Source organism: Cottoperca gobio, chromosome 5 (genome assembly GCF_900634415.1).
Source record: "Cottoperca gobio chromosome 5, fCotGob3.1, whole genome shotgun sequence".
Classification (NCBI taxonomy): Eukaryota; Metazoa; Chordata; class Actinopteri; order Perciformes; family Bovichtidae; genus Cottoperca; species Cottoperca gobio.
Window position 1 is genome coordinate 7,044,790 of NC_041359.1, and position 20,607 is coordinate 7,065,396.

At 42.6% G+C, this 20,607-nt stretch overlaps 1 protein-coding gene across 3 annotated transcripts in view; it reads right to left on the bottom strand.

The window, feature by feature from the left end:
• The window catches only part of sulf2a (sulfatase 2a), a 43,351-nt gene extending 23,360 nt beyond the window's left edge, over positions 1-19,991 (bottom strand). Inside the window, exons 1-4 of one of the 3 annotated variants that reach the window (XM_029432506.1) lie at positions 19,908-19,990; positions 19,043-19,135; positions 13,655-13,716; positions 9,304-9,434 (exon numbers count right to left, since the gene is read on the bottom strand). The gene's annotated coding sequence lies outside the window, so the exon portion shown is untranslated. Of the gene's footprint in view, positions 1-9,303; positions 9,435-13,654; positions 13,717-19,042; positions 19,188-19,907 lie in introns of those variants that run through there. The other 2 variants (XM_029432509.1, XM_029432507.1) reach the window with 2 other exon arrangements.
• Between the last annotated feature and the right edge of the window lie 616 nt (positions 19,992-20,607).

Below are 20,607 nucleotides of genomic sequence, written 5' to 3' on the forward strand. Positions count from 1 at the left end.
CGCTTTTACTGCAGCAGAGATTCAATTAATTATTCCTACATTGTAGTTAAGAGAGAGTAAGACACTACAAGCAAAATATATAGGGCTCAAGCAGAATAATATGGGCAGTGATGACATGCTTGGTGTTTGGTAAGCTCCTTGTTAAAAGCAGCTGTTTCTAAATCTATTAAAGCAATTATCTGAACGGCAGGGGAGCTGGGGATCGGAAGAGAAGAAGAAGAAGAAGAACTCTTGTGGAATTCAGATGAAACCTCCTTTCAGCACCGTCGCCCCAGATAGCTTAAGTTTTCTGAGTTGTTATGCAAGTGGGCATTGAGATTTTTTTCTTCCAAGTGTGGAAATGCACACACACACACACACACACACACACACACACACACACACACACACACACACTCTTCACAGCCAGCCACCTCCTTACAAATAGAGAGCCGATGGGAGCTGACACACACCAAAAGAATGAGCTGCATCTGTGTTGTTACTATAAAGCTTGGCCAGAGTGCCGAGTGGCCTCTCTGTGTGGTGCCGCAGGTTGGCACACTCATAGGGGGCTTTATTGGGGTGCCGTCCTGAGCGTCAGGCAGCATGCCCGTTGTTGACAAAGCCTGGTATCGCCTGCTGTCAGCCCATTCTGTGTGCACCCGCCGGAAAGAATCAATTAAGCCAAGCTCACAACAGAGCACTTTAATATTTGACTTTTAATCAGTGGGCAGAAGGCAGGCCGGGGCATGAAAGCAAGCTGGCAGTTCCTGTCTTGCTGATGTGGAAAATGAGGGTCAGGAAAATGCTCCCAGAGCCCTGCAATGTGCAGCACATACAGAGAGGATGTGAGGAATCAGTCTGAGGAGAAATTGCCCCCAACAACAGGCTAATCTCACTAAGTGTTTGGGGAAAAAATCCCTTCGTCACTCACAAGAAATCAAAAGCATCTTACGCAACCAGCTGCAAGGAATGGAGAAAAAATAGGTTGGTCGTAAACAACCAGAACTCTGCGGCGGGGACAGCGGTTTAAGAGAAGAAAATGGAATTGATGAGGTCTTCACTCGGCAGATGAACTGTTCCTTTGAAGAGTTTTTCTTGGAAGACTTTTGGGTTTTATCCTGCACTGCCGAAGGCCCCCTCTGCCAGCAAGAAGAGGAGGAAAGGAAGAGGTGAATGCTGTCCTCATGCTGGGGTTTTGAAGTGGAGCTCAGTCCTCCTCAAACAGAATAGCTTACCAAAGGCATATCATTCACCTGTCTGCTCTTGCAAGTTTGAAAGAGACAAGAAGAAAAATCAAAGTTGAGCTCCCTTTAAATGCACCGTGAAGAAAAAAGTTACGTAGCCAGCCGTATTTTGTTTTTTTCACAAACAAAACACTAAACTATCACGGCTATATTAAGAGTCGTTTGTTAATCAAAGAGGAGAGCTGATTACAGTCATGCATACTGATGTTTTCGCAAGTGATAATGAGTCAGCTGTGCACAGCTGTGTACATAATATGCCCACATGTGCTGAGAGCTGCTTCATCTGCTGCTATCCAACTGTTCACACAGGATGACTCCGCTCGCAGCCAGCAACACCAGCAAATGACTGGCAAACAGCTAACAGGACAGTGGTAAGTGGCCATGTGTCCAGATCATTTGCCTTTTTGAAACAGTGTTATCACAAAAGCTTCAAACTGCCTATTTAGTGGAGACCAGAGGCACAAGGGGTAAGGGAGATTGTTCAGCTATTGATTTAATAATTCTGAGCTTTTTAGCTTGCTCGTTAATTCTCATGAGTATTTACCCTCAGCCTCACCTTACCCCACTCTCTGCATATACCATTTAACTCCATTTTCTCTTTTCTTCATAATTACCATTTGGACCGACGGCCACTGAGGGGCCATCTGCTGTGGCCACATAACACAACCGCAACACCCACAGCTCTCTTCTGATCATCAATTCTAACAACAGCCTTTCTCTTACACATGCAGAATGAAATGCTAATCACTGGCAGGTGGATCAAATGAAATGATGCCTCTGGAGGTGACACATCTATCCCCCACAGTAAAAACAAGCATTGACATTAACTGTAGTGTAACTGTGTTTGTTTCCTGTGAGGTCTGTAGAATCCATGGTAACAGCGTAACAATATTCAGGACCTGATTTTTTTTGTCTGTGATACCTAGATATGTCAAAAGGTAGTTAAATAGATAGATAGGCATACTGCACTGTATACAGTCAAGTCAAGAGTGGATGAATACTTGGAATATACGCAACTTCCACTCAAACAGAACCAGACTATCTCATATCTACCATTCTGGCTAGTTAAAAAGACATTTAAATCTGTGAATCTTGTACGCATTCTGGTTCATCTCTGCCTGAAGCTTGTCTGTATTGTCTTTGTCTTCCCTAACAGACACCATAAGCCATTCCTGAGTCCAGATGCCACTCCCAGCCACACTCCTCCATCACACATACCCCAGAGGATGGTGACACACCAGCAAACTGTAGGACGTGGAGATAAACATCCGCATATGTCATGTCAGTCCACATAATATTGCGCACAAGGTAAAATCCATATTTGACTGATGCTGGGTCGCCTAAGGGAGCAGGCGGTTGTTCAGGAGGTGGTTTAATTAGACATGTGCCAGAAATAGTGTAAAAATTGCTACATTTTCAACATAATTACTTCTCACCCTCCAGAAATGTTTTAGCGATAGTAATAATAATTAGTTTCTGTTTGTAAAGCTATGTAAGCACTGCTCACTCTCAGTCAGGCAGACAAGTAAATCCTTATACTGCTTTTCTGAGGCACAGAAAAATAGCTGTTTTTACAGAGCTCTTTCCATCACATCTTTTCCAACAGTCTTGATGTCTCAAACTGTCTCTAGCTGTGATCTTGTAAGCTACAATGCCTTGTTCTGTGTATGCATGTATATGTTGACAGGAGTGGAGCTGTCTGATCTGATCCATGTTTGGATTGGACAGGTGTCAGTGTTAACATCTGAGCCCAGGCAAACTATAACCGCTCTGAGAAATCTTGGCCTTAATCTCTCTCTACTGATGTAGCCTCTAATATGTTATATGCAGTCTTTGGTAAAATGCTTTGCACCAAACAATGTGGTGACACACAAATGCACCCGTTTGGTATGTGCAGCAAGGCTAAGAATACTATGGACAGCCTTATAAGCCCACATGGATCTCCCTGCCAAGGCACGTCTCTGATCCCAGCTGCTCTCTGCCCAAGCCAGTTCTGCCAGCCACTCATGGGCATCAAAGAGGACACCTGTGCCCGTCTGTTCATCTGGAGAAATATAAAAGCCTAAGACCTCTGTCAAGGCTTGCTTCTCCCTGTGAAGCATATTCATAGATAGCTTAACACATCTGAAGCCTAGAACACAGCATGGAGGAGGAATTTCAGCTGTGCAACAACAATACAAACCAGGAGAGACATCATTTATTTTGACAGGATTCTATTTGGCCAAAAATGACATCCAAATAAACTTGCAGCATTCAGCAGACACCGCAGGCTGCAAATGGCAAAAGTGATTTACTTTCCTTTTCTCTTGCTAAAATAAAGGAGTGACAGATTTAATATAAATAAGCAGAGAGGGGAGGAAGAAGGGAGTGAAATGGAACAGTCTGTGGGTGACAAGGCAGTGTGACAAGCGTGGCAACTGAGAGAAAATGCGACACCTGGCCTTGTCCTTGATGTGAATAAGAGGATGATACATCAAAAAGTGACAGGGCAGAAAGATGGCTATTACCCAGGCAAAGATGAAGAGGAAGAGGAAGAAGAAGAAGAAGAGGAGATAGTGACTATTTTTAGCAGTGGAGTAAAAATATGCCAGGGCTTCATTTAATATTCCTTTCCATAGAGCGCTCCTGTGTTAATGAATCATGTTTTATTAGTTGCAGTGATCTCCTGTTCTTGGCAGTTTCACCAAAACTGTAATGACATTTTGAAGCATTCCAGCAATGAGATCAAATGCCTATGTCAAATAAAAGCAATCAGGCGACTCCATCCTCCTCTGACTGAGATAAGATGGAATGAGCCGTCTGTATGTCGATCGTGATGAAGTTTCACTGAGAGGGTAAATGAGCGGAGCCTGAGGCCGTGTTTTCTTTGATTGGCTGCATTCTCCCCCTCGGGCAGGAGGCTGATTGATTTCAGGGGGCTGGAACCCCGGCTCTGCCCCTATTGATCCCTCATCCCCAGCCCTGTCTCCTTCCCCAATTAAGAGTTCACTAAGCCGGCACTATAGACTACTTCTAATGAATACCACTTTCCTGCCAACATCTCAATGTTGCATTCACTACGCTGACTCTCTCTGGTGCTTTCCCACTTCATTTCTCACTTTTGTGAGAACTTCTCAACTCCAGTCGAATTTAATGGTCAGTCACATCTGAACAATAACGGTGGAATTGGTCTGGATTTGTGATCAGGTGTGATTTTAGGGGTGACATCAAGGTTAGTGAAGGAATCCCACAGTTAATTAAACATAAACTTGAGGTAGACAGTCCAAATCCCTGTACATCACTGAGAAATTGCGGGCAGAATTTTAAGGATTAGAATGAATTGAGCTACTTTGGGTGTAGAAATCTGGGATGTGTCTGGGTGTCAGGCGAGGAAGATCAAAAGATTCATTAGATTAGTATTAGATCAAACACAGTGTGTGAGAGTGGTCGACGTGAGAGAAACAGAAATCCAGACGTAGGAGCCAAAAAGCTGTCTGACTCAGAATCAATTTAATTGCCAGGTACATGATACAGATACAAGGACTCAGCCTGTCTATCTGTCTTTCTCCAGAGCTATTGCCACATCAATCTCTTGATTTGCCCACCTTGAGGGTGCAGTCAGAATAAAACAGTTGAGAAACAGGTCAGTAGTGCGCCGATGCACCCTAAACCCGTAATCCCACTGCTTTGGTGGAGAGAGAAAATCCAATTTCAGAGATCTGTAATTCCATAAACCTTATTAGGCACAACAATAGCTGCTACACCCTGAGGGAGAGGCATGAGGGAGGGGTGAGTGTGTGGAGGTGGGGGGGGGGGGGGGGGGGGGAGAAATGAAGTTGTGACCAGGCCAAGCACGGAGACGGAGAGAGGGTGACAAACACAGAAATGGAGATTAAGGTAGAGCCGGAGTGGAAAAAATCAGGGAAATGAAAAAGACAGTGTTCTGGCACAAACACACTTTTACTAAGTTACCATGACTAGGTACAAAATGATGAAGCGGGTGACATACTGAAATTCACAGGGTAAAATTTCAAACTTGCCAGTCACTATGTACAGTCCTCACTGTTGCTGAATTCCTCGTCCCTGTCACATTATTCAGTGGTGTCTTAGTGGTTGTGGCTGATGTTTTGTATATTTGAATAAAATTCCAGGATAGAAAATAATCAGTTGTATTTGGTTTAGGTTGGTGTGTTCCACCATCACAACTACATCCTGTATTCGTTTAATCGTAACATCAATGGGCCACTTAGACTGCTGTTATCTGAGTGCTCTCATTGATTGTTTGCCTAAATCCAGGAGAGTGGGGTGTGTCTGTTTGTTTTGCCTTACTAATGGCCACCATCTCAGCACACACCTCAGTGAGAGCAGAGCCAATGGCAAGCAGCGGTGGAGATGTGGTCGTAAAAGAAAGAAACACAGACAGGATGGGATGAGAATACAGTAAAATCCATACTTCAAATCCACACGTGAGGGACTCAGGTGGTTGGAATAATTATGGTGATAATTACATCCACAGCTTATCAGACAGAAATATGGTTGGCTTTGAACTCAAGTCAGGTTTTGGCTGTGTTCCAACATCTCCCAATCACTGCTCTCTTAATTCTGTCATAAATTATTCACAACTGTAAGAAAACTGTTGCAAAAGGCCACCGATAACCCCGGGATCTAAAAGCTGATTAGAAGAGGATATTGGAGAACAACATTTAATACAAAATTCAGAGATTTAGCAGGTCTTTGGTGACATCTCTGCTGTTTGGTATTGCAACGGAGAAGGGGCCTCTATCCGCTGTATCTCCTGAGACGGATAGTGCAGTGAAGCCTGTACTCTGTGGCCAGCAGGGTATAATTACATTTCCCCATGGGGCACCTCTGCTGTTGCAGCTCAGCCATATAGAGGGAAGAGATTGAAATCCGATTGCTCTCGCACACCGCAGTTGAATAGCTGTCCACACGTAAACATTGGGGATCACACGTACACACTGTGCACAGAGAAACCAGACATACAAACACACACAGAATCACATGCACGTATAAACACACCGAAATGTGCTTCTCCTTATTTGCTCCTATCAGCCGTAGACTGTTCTCCGCTCTCTACACACTGTTAAGAGAGGAGTGTTTGATAGGCGTTGTCAAAGAGCCCCTGTGCCTCGCTATCATTAGAGCTGAGAGGAGCAGCAGCACCCAGATTTACACACTGATCTCCCAATGCCACCTCATCGCAGGACGTGTTAACAGCAGCTCATACATACAGATGAACAGGGACTCAGGAGCACAGGAGTGTGACTCACTGTCAGGCAACTTTTAATGTAAAGTTTTACGCTGAAATGTATGCAAAATGGAATGTTAATTAGTGTTTGACCATTAGCTAATGTATGTAAATATATTTATTTATATATATATATATATATATATATATATATATATATATATATAAATATATATACAATATATATATATCTATCTATTTAAGCAGCAAGATTACGTAATTAAACGGGTACTGGTAACTATGATTTATCATAACATTTAATTTCCGCTTCTCACCTTAGATGCCATTTTGTGTTTGTTTTTTAAACCAGCGACATCAAATTTATGTCCAGCCCTGAAACCCTGTTCTTCATTCTTCTTTCTGGTGAGTGAAGCCTCAGAACGGCGTGTGGCAGAATGATATGAATGCCTTGTCGACAGTAGACAAAGAAGCAGGTACGATAACGTCAAGATGGGTTCAGATCAGCTTTTATTGCATCTTCTCTTTTTCAGTATGACAACCTCAGCTAAGCATAAAAAATGTTTTATTACTATTTCAGCTTTTCAATTTTTTATGGGCAAATTAAAAAAATGCATAAAAAGAGCAAGAGGAGCAGGTGGAAGAAGCTGCTCTGAGAGGACTCAATGATGCTAATGGGAAGACATTAGCTTTAGGAACCTCTGGTCCAACCTCACTGTGTCTAACCACAAAAGGTCAAGGCGGCGGTAAAACGAGCAGACACTGGCGTTGCCCCGGCTGCCTGCGGGCCCGCAGAGACCATTGAGCGGTGTCACCTTGGCTGCTGCTGTCACTGATATCTGCCACCTGTCACCAAGCCACCCCTGCGGCCAGGGATGCGGCTGCGTTGACAATGGCTTTGTCGATAGCACTTCCTCCTGAGAGTGGCGATGGGGGAACATGTCCTCTGCTTTCATCAACAGCTTGAGTCAACAGCTTCGACGTGCAGCATTAGCATACAATACATATTCATGCCGGAGTCTCCCTCCAACGCCAGCCCTCCTGCACATTTTCCAGTCATTTTTACAAACGGAATGTCAAACGGCCCATTTTCACCGGGAGTCCCACATGGCCTCTAATGTATTCCCCGCACGGCTGCTGCAACCAACATCAACAGGTCTCAAGGTCGTCACTGCCACTGATTGTGTGTGTGTGTCTTTGTGTGTGTGTGGTGTTCATGTCTTTCAGAAAGAGTGTGTGAACAACAGAGGGAGAAAAAAAGGTATTGAATGGTTAAGGGTGTAATGACTGTGTGTATGTGGGTGTGGGTGTGTTACGCACAAATGTATGCAATGTGAGTGCACCCATTGTATGTTACGGGTAATGCAGTGGAAATAAGTGACTATGATTTTTGTGCACTTCACATTACATTAGTGACGGTAACCATGCAATTATAGCGTAGTGTGTGAATATAAATCTAAACAAAACAATATTTACACCTGTGTGCATGTGCATGCGTTTGCATGTGTGTGTGTGTGTGTGTGTGTGTGTGTGTGTGTGTGTGTGTGTGTGTGTGTGTGTGTGTGAGGAGAGTGTAACACACGGCTGCAGTCTTCACATGCCTGGGGACTAGCTGACAGGTAGACTAAGCAGGAGCATCCTCCTACAGTCCACTGGCATCTCAGTGAGAAAAGAGGCCAGTTGATGTGGGGGTTAGAGCTTCATGGCAGAGTGCGCTGTGATAAATAATGAATGCTTAAAGAACATATCTCTGAATCTCTTCTTTACTTCCACCCATCCCTTCATCATTGCATTCTTTCATCCTTCCACCCATATCACTGCAAACAGCAAGGGGCGTTCAGCTCTCTCTATCATAAATATTTCAGCCTGTAGGTCAGTGCTCGCACCCCCTTCCACTCCGTTGCTCTTAACAGCCACATGGTGATGACACAGCCTTTTGACCCATAAAGATATTGACAAAACACTGATAGTGAGTACATTGACTGGGACCAACTAGCCTTGTAGGCTTCTATCGGAGTGGCTGTGGCTGCGGCTGCAACTGTTGAAATGGCGACTTCCGAATGAATGTTAAGTGCCGGATATCTCCTCGATTTCTAAAGAAAGGTCCCCACAAGGTAAACAATCCGTTCCTCCCTTTGGAAAAAGTAATATTTTTACTGTTGTAGTTGTTGCTCTTATTGTAGAGCCCCACACATATTCAGCAACAGTCAGGATTATATTTGGCTGAGCAAATACAAAGCAATGCTGAGAGAATGAATGTTCCACATTTCAAAACAACACAGACTGTGAAACAGGAAGACAAAGATAGCTAATCACAAATTGGATTCAACACCAAGACAGACCAAAGAGCTGTGAAAGCTGTACCTGACTTCTTTCAACGAGTGGATTCTCACATCTTCTGAATACAATCATAATATAATAAATGCCCTACTAGAGGATACTATTGTGTAGAAACATGAACAGAAAAAAAACACTAATGGCGACACAGCACATGCCGACAGCATCCAGCGCAAAACTACGAAGTTGTTCCATCACATAAACAGAAGCTACTGTCCACACTGCTCTGATTCAAAGCCAGATACTCTCTGAAGAGTCCAGTGCATCTGATGAACGACAGGTCTTATTTATCTTACCCGGATGAGCAGCGCCGTTAGCGACTCCATGCATAAATCTCAGAGGCGAACAGAGCGGATAAGAGCATTCAAGTGTAAACTAGGGCAAAGCTTCAGCACTGTATCCTCTAGATACGCTACTCTGGAAGCAAGTCCTGTGGAGGAACAAGCGATCACACACTGAGGGATACACATGCTGCTCTCTGTCATCTATCATCAACACACACACACACACATGTGCAAACACAAATTCACACACCTGCTCTGGCCAGTCCAGTACCATCCAGTCCTGTCCGGTCCGCTCAGATCCGGTCCTATGTGCTGGCAGAGTCAGGAGCTCGTCTCACCCCCCACGCAGCCCGGTGCAGACAGCTCACTGTTATAGATGCACTGACAAGTGAAAGGAGGGAGGCGTGGTTTCACATGAGATAAATAAAAGAGGGAGGGAAAGAGGGAGGAGAGAGGCTCCCTCAATCTACAATTCAATTTTGCCCTCACTCCCTTGTTAAGCATGCATTCTTCCTTCTCTTTTATTTCTCTCCTCTTTTAGTATATTCTCGCTGTTATTCTATCGCTCCTTCTTCTTTTCCAATCCTCCTCCCTGCGTGTTATTACTCACTGACTCCGTTTCAATTACTTTTAGTCTTTCTTCTCCTGTGTTGCTTTCTGTTTCTTCTCTTTCTCCTTGTCACATTTAACTCTGCCTCTTCCTCTCTAGGCTCTCATTCATGGGGCAGTATTGTGAGTGTGTGTGTGTGTGTGTGTGTGTGTGTGTGTGTGTGTGTGTGTGTGTGTGTGTGTGTGTGTGTGTGTGTGTGTGTGTGTGTGTGTGTGTGTGTGAGACAGTGAAACAGGGTAGCTCCGGCCATCTGTTGGAGCCTGTGAGCTTCACCTATTCACAGTCTCATAAAGGCAGAGGCACACAGAGTGGGAGAGAAAGGAATGGGAGGGAACGAGGGATCAATCTTAATGCTGTAGAGGTTGGGAGGGAAGGCACAACCTGGCACACACACCATATCTATCAGGCTGGCACCTCCGAGGCGAGCTGGCGTGGGCACGCCTGCTCACTGGGTCCAGGCAGCACAGGGGATTTGGCTCATGGTGCATCGGTATGCAGATAGAGAGGAAACGCACACCCAAATCAATTTATACACTTGCACAGAAAAGGCATATATATGGGTGAGTTCACAGACACAAACACACACACACACACACACACACACACACACACACACACAAATCCACAAAACCAATTTCCTCTTTGACAAAACAAACAGGATCTATCAAGACGGATAATCCTACAAACTCAAAGAGACAAGGGGAAGGAGGACAGGCGACAATTCTACAAACTCACACAGACGCACACACAAAGCCTTCCCCACATCTTTCCATCTTTCTCTCAGCAGAGCTAAAGTAGGCATTTTCCTGCCTAGTTTAAGCCAGGTATTTCTCCTGAGTACCGGTGTCACTTCTTATCCCTGACCAGGAGGGAGAGGTTCGGTGGAGAGTGGCTGAGGCATCCATCACTGTCCGCGCTAGCCGTCCCATGATGGATGCGCCTGTTTATCCCTCTCTGCAGGTTATTTAGATGCAGTCACAGCCAGAGAGATTAGTGATGGAGAACCTCTGCACCTCCTCACCTCTCCACCCACCCCATCTAATCAATAACACTCTTATCTATTATCTGCATTTCGAGGTATTTCTCCATGGAAATTTGAAGCAGGGAGAGAAAGAGAGATTAATTGTCCACCCCCTCTCAGTGTTTTCAATTACGACGTCTGCAATGGATCATCTATCTGTCAGCTTGGCACACTACGGTATTTGTGTCACTGCAAAGGGATGATACCATGCTGCTTAGAGAAAATCAAACAGCTTTTGTCTAGCTATGACAGTCTCAATGCAGAGGCAAAACAAACTATTCAGAGCAGTGGGATTTGCATGGCATTTGAGGATACAGAAAATTATATTTCCTCCTTTAACGTGCAGGTGCATTCAACACTAATCCTGGGACAAAAAAGAAAGTAGTGTCATTCAAGCCAATTGGAACCATGAGCCCTTTGTAAGAATGGATTAGCTTGTTCTAATGCTATTCATAATCATCTTAAAATACTTATACGGCTAAAATATTTCTCCACTGTATGCATATCAGATGATGTCTGAGACTCTGGGACTACTTACATAAAGAAGCCATCTAGCTGCTCTAACATGCTGGATTACAGACAATGCCCCAGAGACGGCCATGTTTTTCCTGAGCAGTGCCGACATGCCAACACAGCAGCCCAGTGACACCACTTTAGGACATGGTTTATTCATGCTCCCACTCTGTCTCTCTCGCTCGCTCTCACGCACATTTAAGCTGTGTCATGCCATAACTCTAATTGGGTTCAGATCAACAGATGTATCAAACCAGTATTTATTAACAAGGTAAAGTCTCCTTATGTAAACTACAGGGTTATATCTTCCAACCCCACTGGCTTCTGGTGAATTCTCAGACGGTCGGGAAGAAAAGACACAGACAGAAAGGGGGAAAAAGAAAAGAAAAAACAAGATGAACAAAAAGAATACACGTCTGCATGCCGACAGAGATAAACATGTGCACTTAGAAAACACACGAACGGTCCAGAACCAGGGGAACATTATTTTCTGTTTTCTGGTTCATTGGACACAAAGTCGTTGAGGCCTTGTGCAGGTGCATAAATAACAATAAATGCTTTTTATTCTGATAATGCAGAAAGACAGCTAGGCTTTATCCTGCTGAGATCTTGTCCTTGGCTGGGAGTGTGCTTTCACAAATGACATTTTTCCTTTCCTGCAATTTGTGTGCCAGGCTGATAAAAATATCCCCTGTCAGCTGGCTGTGTGAAGAGAGGAGAACTCCAGTGCAAATGAGGCAGACCTCCTTACTGTCTTCTCCTCCTCGCCAGCTTTCTCTATCTCCAAGAGCACTCCTCCCATTATTCTCTGGGTTTGGGCTAGTTGGTTCAAGGCTGACGATCCCTCAACCACACACACACACACACACACACACAGACACACACACACACACATCCCCTGCACCTTGCCCTCTTATCCAGTCTGTGATTCCCTACATCACCATGGCTACATTAAGAAAAGAAACTGAGATAGAGAGAAGAACAGAGAGGGGGAACTGAGAAGAAGAGCTCAGGAGCTGACAATGTGGTGACTCAAGGACACAGGATTGACAGAATTGAGGATTAGAGAAGTCCTGGCATCATGAAACAATTCTCCTGAAAATAGCACAGCGGCTACTGCAGGTAGAATAGTAAAAGGGACAGCCACATTATAACGACCCTATCCTTCTGCTCATCTTGTATAGACTCAAACATAATACAAGCTTGTGTCTGGTGTGTGGTGTGTGGTAAAATACAATGACCGGACACAAACACACACACGCACAAACATCAGAAGACTAGAGGACAGCTTTCTTGGCTAATAACAAATGCAAATAGCCGAATAAGTCTAATTTTGCAGCTGTGCTCATTGCTCCTGGACTGCGTTTCCTCCGCTCGTGTTCCTGTGGTGCAGAAGGTCGCCAGAATGCCAGGCATGGATTATCTGAATACTCCAACATCATTACATCCTGGTAATGATGCACACCACACATCATCCTGTCATGTCTAATGGATTTGCCTCTTATTTATTTCATCCCTCTCGTCACCGTCACATCACGCGCTCCCATTGAAAATATAAATAGTTAATAAGTCAGTTACGAGCAACCATTGTTTTCCAGCCATTGGTTCCCTATCCTGAGCTGATGTTATAATTCATTCATGAGTGTCCCACAACTTTGAATGGTACAATTAAAAATAATAGAGTCTTCAGCAAAGTTTGCTACATCGCAGATTTCAAATTTAATTGCTAAGCTTTCGGTCATAGACATTTTTCAGACTGAGGAAAGTCTAAATTATTCTCTGACTAAAAGCTTTGCAATGAAATATGAAATCTCCAAAAGAGCAACTGTGAGAAAGCCATTATCCTCCTTAATTGTAACACAGAGTGCAGATTTCCCTACAGCACCTTCCAGAGACATTTTGCAGTGTGGAAGTTTTCCTAGTTCTTATACAACAGACGAGGACAAATGAAAGACGTTGACAGATATGCCATCAGACACAAAGCCACCGGAAAATAAGAAAGGCCAATATGGTGTCCCAGTGTCCCAGTGTACAAGTACATATATACTGTACATACATCTTATACTGTGCATTGAGTATGTTGTGTCAAACTAAAATATACTTCAAAACAACCCACAATGCAATGAAAGAGCTGCTGACAGCTGGAGGAAACCATTGATATATTACTTTATATATTAGATATTACTTTTGTAATTATTTATAACAGTCTATTTATACATTTGTATTTATAATGTACAGCCTTTATCGCTTATTTTAAATTTTATTTGTACTTTTTAATGAAGGGGGGGGGGGGGGGGGTTGTGATACTGATAATGATACAAATGTATAATGTATAATGTCTTTTAAGCTACTGGATGCCTAAATTTCCCTCGGGATGAATAAAGTTTCCATCTATATATTTTGATTGTCATAGCAGAATAGGCTCCCGTGATAATAATAGCATCACTGATGGCTCACTTCATTGAGGTGTGCTGGTAGCTATATCCGGATCCAATATCAGGGCCATGGAACTGAAACACCTGCATGGGGCACAGAGATTAGCAATGTTATAACTGTGTTTGAAAAAACAACATTTTCAGCTGAAGCATTCAAGTCTTCATTAAAATGGTGTTCCTAAGCTGCAGCTTCACTGACATCCCACACGGCTTGTTTAATTCCTTGTTAGTACAAAACAGTACACTACTTTGATTTTGTGTGTACTATCTGCCAAAACAGTGTGCTGTCAACATTAGTACATGGTGTATGAACACATAGTAATTAGAATTGGGACACCCTGCCAGTCTCACTAAAGGAGACCATGTTGTTTGATGTTCAGCCAGCAGGGGGAGGTGTACTTAGGCCTGGAAGGAATATATCTTCCACTATGCATTAGGGGTGTAAAAAAAACTTTTGCAACACTTTGAGGTAGCAAAGACAACGGCACTTAATAGAACAGTAGGGTAATATCTGATTATAGTGTTTTGATTGAAACAATAATGCTGAAAACTGTCTTGGTTTTTGTTTCTGTTTTGTGTCTTCTACAGATGAACAACATTGTTGTTCTTGTAAAGTTTATTTAACTTGATATACTTGTTCATTAATTCACAGTAAAGGAAGTAAAAAGAAAAGTTCAGAACAGATTAGATCTGTCACACGCGCACACACACACACACACACACCCCCAGAGACACACACACACACAGACACACGCGCGCACACACAGACACACGCGCACACACAGACATGCGCGCACACACACAGACATGCGCGCACACAGACACGCGCGCACACACGCACGCTTCGTTCCCATCTGTCCTTGCGCAGCAGGCATAGCAAAGGTTGGGGAACCGTTACCAGACCGTGGGATCACCAGATCAAACAGCGGCCCCCCGTCGAAGTCTGCGGTCCCGAGGAACGCTATGGGCCAGAGCCAGCATCGCATCGCCAGCTAATTAACTAAACCCCCTTTGACACCATGTTATTTGCATTCCTAATGTACAGCACTCAGTGAAATATCTGCCACACATATTAAATAAGAAACGCTTGTGGGTTTGTCTAACGAGGCACCCCAGTGTTTTTAGCACAAATACATTTGTAATCACTTTAAAACGTTGTGCGGGCGGCTACATGGAGGAGTTGACTTACTCTGAAACAGGAGTGAACTTTACAATATAATTGGATGCACATGCTTTGTGCACACGTTCAACTTTTTGTTTTATTTTAGCATGGATCCCCACAAGCATGGTTTTACTTATGCATACAGCACACAGTCACACAGGCCCCTGACTGAAAAGACACACCTTACCCCAGTGAAGTTTCAAGTGCCCTCGAGTGCTGCCTTTCAATCACAGCACTCACTGGAGTGAGAGAAGGGCCTGAATTATAAATCAAGGAGCTTTAAACGGCTATGTAGATTAGCAAGCAGCCATGTTTGGGTCTCAATAATGAATTACTTGTTTGTACCAGAATGGACCTTGCTTCTTTTTTGTATGGCTTTCTGTATCTGCAAACAAACACTTGCTGGCATGCAATCAGGAGCTGTCAGGGTGTGAGGAGGGCTCCTGAAGAGTCCGGTGTAGGAGCTGACATCACATCGGAAGGTCACCGCTACAGGGGGGCATTCTCATAATGTGTGATGTATTTTTGGAGTTGGGACAACTAAATGTCCAGAAATATTACAAAAGAACTCTGAATAGTAAGGATGTTTTGTGTATGAATTAGGATTTGTGTTTTGAGATTAGATTTATGTTGGGTTATTTGAAAGGGTTGTGGGCAGAATAATCGAAGTAAAGTCTTCACTGTGTGTGAGACAAATGGTAAGTTTACGCACTCTGGCAGCATATGGAGCAAGTGACGCCAGCCAGCTACAGCAGAACGACACCTGTACAGCAGACTGTCACGGTACAGCAGACTATGTTGTCTCTCCATGGTGTACTCTCCTCATCTCAGCCCGTTGGCCAACCCTTCATGGCTGCCCTGAAACAGCCCTGTAAGCAGACTAAAGACAAGTGGGAAGATGAAATAGCATCTCCCTCTCCCCCGTGAGGAGCACAATGATGAATTGTGTAAAATCTTATTTGGCACCTCATATTAAAAAAGTCAGAGATTAAGCCAGCAATGCAAAAGGCAGAAAAGAGCTGATGCAGACAGAGTAGAGGAGAACCCATTAGGGAAATGCTCCTTTCTGTCTTTCTGTCTGTCTGGGTGACACCTCGCCCTTTAATGAGCTGTCTTAAGTCAAACAGGAGAAATATCAACACAATAAATTACCAGGCTCATCGCTTCCTGTTTTGCGTCTACTCAGATACAGCTGAGTAATCATTCTATCTGGCCTCGCACCATCCAAAATGAGATTCTGTCAAATCACATTCTACAATACATAGGGCCATTTGCATAACTACGTCCGATGTTTCCAGTCAAATGGGTGACATGTTTTTCTGCAGTTAATTAGATTTTGGAATTACTTTTCCAGAAAGAAAGGGGGAAAAAAACCAAGATGATTTCTCCTCTCTATTCCCATTTGGAAGTGACAAGATTAAATTGTATATAAGGGTAATTGCGTTGCAGTGTTGGAACTAGAGTTGGAGAGAGAGAAGGTATTTTGCAGTTAAAGAGCTAACGCTCCAATTTCAGTCTGTTTAGCATGCAGGCTCTGAACTGTTCCCTCTGACATGGCAAACCTCATTAAGATAGAGCAAACTAATTCACTTGAGGATGAAAGCTAATTCTTCATATCTTTTTTCTTCTTCTCAGAGATATACAGACAAACTGAAATTGGGTCTGCGGGGTATACACACTTGAAGGTAGAGGTCTTTTCCAGATCTTATCATAACACATTTTACTCAAGATTAAAGAGAAGACGGGAGAGGACGTAACCTTAAGATACCTTTGAACGGGTGCTGCCAGAAATAGAGAAGAGGCTGAGCTTTTGTACGGCAAGCCCACTCTGGACAAAACTGTGAGGAGCATGGACATCTGAGCTGTATGGGTTCATACCACTTGTGTGTCTATTCCTGCTGATAAAGCATGCATAACCTTTTATGAAGCAGAGGAGAGGGCAGAGGAGCAGAGATGAGAAGAAAGAGGGGAGGAAAGAAGTATAGAGGGAGAGGAAAGAAAGGAAAGGCCGGTGCTGGGCCTGCAATGGGCAGACATCCATTAACCAAGCATTCAGCATGGGATATGGCATTTACAGAGAACAGCCAAATGCCATGGCAATTAATCAGGCCGTTGAATGTCAGCTGTATCAATACCCCTTGTACACGGTCATGAGCGCATACATAAAGAAACATACACACACCTCAAAAAATAACTATTTGTTTCTCTCATTTCTCATGATAAACACTATTTAGATAGAGCACTGTGGATTGTATCTAACCTAATATAATTTCTATGTCTCAAACTAGGACGCACACAGAGAAATGGAATGAATACATCACTTACACAATCACCGACTAAGGCCTGGGAGATGGCACACATTTTACTCTGCAGGGAGTTGCAAATTGCTTTTGAATAACCAAGGTCTAATTGACAGGAAAAGAATGCTCTGTCACTTCACTGGTGCTGCTGTCATTAACACATTTTTCATTTTGTACATGCTCCGAGGCATTATTGTTTTCTTGGCCCCAATCCCTCCCCGGTGCAGTGAATATGTTTTAAAATGGTTGTGAGCAGAATGTTGTTAGCTACACAAGGCTCCCAGAGGGGAACAATACACAGGAACAATTGGCTCATTAGAGGCAGTAACACTTCAAACCACAATATAGCTGGAACACACTCGGAGGAGAGGCAAAGTCAGCGAGTGAAGAGCACAGATGGATTGATAGGAGGGACTGAGGGGGGACAAAGGCACACCAAAAGAGGAGAAGCAACCTTGCGTACAACACACAGTGTGCTCAGTATGCAAGAGATATCTACTGCAGAGATGAGGTGACATGAGGCTGAAGAGTGATGTGTTACACATAATTAGATTATAGTAATCTCATCATAGCCTGTACTACCTACAACAACATACTGTAAGATTATACAGTGGTGGAACAACTCCTTACATTTATTCAAGTACTGTACTTAAGTACAAGTACAAATGTGAGCTACTTTACTCAAGCATTTCTATGTAACTTTATACTTCTACTCCACTACATCTCAGAGACAAATATTGTACTTTTTACTCCACTACATTTGTCTGACAGCTTTAGTTACTTTTCAGATTACAATTTTCCATCCCCTTCATGTCCAGTGGAAACCATGTATCTCCAAATTTGGAGATTGTGAATCATTTGAATTCTTCTACATCTTAAGCTAAATAAACTCTTTAAAAAGCTTCTCATATCAGATGAAAGATATATCATTACAAAGCTGACAACAGGCTGTTTTTATGAGCGCATGAAAAGTTGACATTTTAGATAAACGTGGTTCTCACAGGAAAGCAACGCTACAAACACATGATGATCTTTTAGAATATGATACATGGCTGTAGATTAAACTGCCAACAGCATATAAGTAAGAATTAGCACAACCTTAAACATCTACAGCAGTAAAATGTAACATACACATTACTGCATCAGAGTTTTAATCCATAAATCATATAGCAAAACACTGACAGGGAACATTTTCAATGAATACTTTGACTTCAGAGTATTTTCACAGTTAGGTATTAGTACTTTTACTAAAGTAAAGGATCAGAACACTCCCTTTACCACTGTGCTTATAACAAGTTTACTGCAAAGGAATATTATTATTTTATACTTTTGGGATTTAAAAAAAGCACACCAGGATAGAATAGCTCCAGGAAGGTTACTTTGTAAATCTTAGGGAAAACTTTGTCTTTGTGAAGTTTAATTGGAAGTGGAGTTTTAAAGTTGCAGATGTGTTGAAGTACGATGTCATACGTATTGTATCATTTCCTGTTAGGACAAAATTATTTGTTTGTAGTATGCACTTGGGAAATGTTAAGTAAGTCACTGAAAGTTACAAAGAGTATACTTAAATACACTTTTGTGGTACTGGTACTTTAAGTGATTGTTGTTAGCTTGCATTACACTTCCGTGCCATTTTTATTTATTTTTTTAAACCAATGTATCTGACATTTGTAGTTATTGGAAAGACTGTGAAAACGTGATGCATTGCCTTAGATTTAAAAGTTCATAGTAGCCTGGACCAGCTATAACATTAAACCACTGCTTAGATTTAAACACTCTCAAAGGGTCATTACTCATGATGAATACTTCTTATGGCTAATACACCTGAACATTTCCTTAAGTAAAAATGTAAGGCAGTGTATTTTTATATTGTTGTTTCGCTACAGTTACTTAAGTAATGGATCTGCATTCCTCTTCCGGAAATTGTAATCAATCAGTACTGTCCTACCTTGCACATGGATGACCTCTGCAACATGGCTTCAGTTGTTTGCTGGTTGAGACTTTGATCTGCATCAGACTGAGCTGCTCCACTAGAGGACATCTATAAAAAGAACAACAGAGTATAATTCAGTGAGTGAATGACCTTACTGTGAGAGCCACACTGAGACACAGATGTCCCAAATACACCTCACAAGCGTCCGAGCCATGGGTCTGTGTGTGACAGACAGACAGAGAAACAGTGGAGTATTTTATGACACCAGTCTCCTCCTCCTTGGCTTGATGTCTTAGGGCAGACTGGAAGTAGCTCAGGCTAAAACAGCTCTTGAGGTCTCTAATGTTTTGTTCAGAGATTAGATATTTTCCAGCACATATCATCTATAATTCATTCAGTCTATTGAATCGCCAAACATCACTCACAGTCTATTAATATCAAATCCACAGACTTACAGAGTGATGAACGTGTCTCTACATGATGATGCACAACTGCAAACACTTAACTTCAAGTGTTTGTTTGTAGTAATTTGCCTTTTAAAATTGCATATATCTTGAGTAACGAGTATCACTCTAATAAGGACACTAACGTTACACGAACTGCTGTCGTTTACAGGTGTGTTGTAAACTAACTGGTCGCTAGCTGGCTGATAAATGTTTGACCCTACCTTTTCTTTGGCATTGTGGATATTTTCAAATAGTTAAAAACAAACCTTGATAAACAAACTGACACACCTGTGCCATATTCTACTTCATGTACTGTTTGTGTGTCTTCAGACCTCTCTCCGGTCCAGGCTAGCATTGTTCTGCAGCGACCTCTACTGATTGTCAACGATGCCTACACCCAGGAGTTAATACAACTGCAATAACAAGTGACTTACCAAAGAAAGGACATTTATAATGAGGATTTTTCACAAGTTTAGTCACTGTTTTCCTTTGTTCAAAAGCAAGGTTGTCGAGCGAAAAACAGGCTAACAGCAAGTTTACGGTTAGGCAGCGCATTGATATTTGAATCGTCATCCGGTCACAGGTGTACTTTGATTAGTGATTTTACAACATAGGCTGTGTAGGGTTTTTACATTAGATTTACAAATTACATTTTGAGTTGCAATAGTAGAATATTAGCATATTTGTCGCAAGAAAATAGAAATCTTGAATTTAAAAACAATTAACGAAAAACTGACTTCTTTCCTTTGTTGTACTTACCCATTTAACACACAAGAGGGCGCCGCCATCTTGGACTATTTTCACAAGTAGTGCACATCTAAGCAGGCAGGCAGCACTGGTTATAGTTTAAATTTCAGGTGGCAGGACAGAGTACAGTGTCAATGTATCTGTATCTATCTCATGTATTTCCGAATAATATAAAAACTAGTTTTTGCTTAGTTTATTGATTGGGTGAATTTATGGATTTAAGGAGTAGGCTATGGGCTAAAATAAGTATTAAGTATTTTACATCAATCCAGAACTCTTCTTCTTGTGGCTTTCCTTGTCCCCCTACTGCTTCCGTTAGCCTATGAGTGCCATAATTACAAATGTACGAAATGTAGATTTATGTAAGGTATCAATATATATATTTTG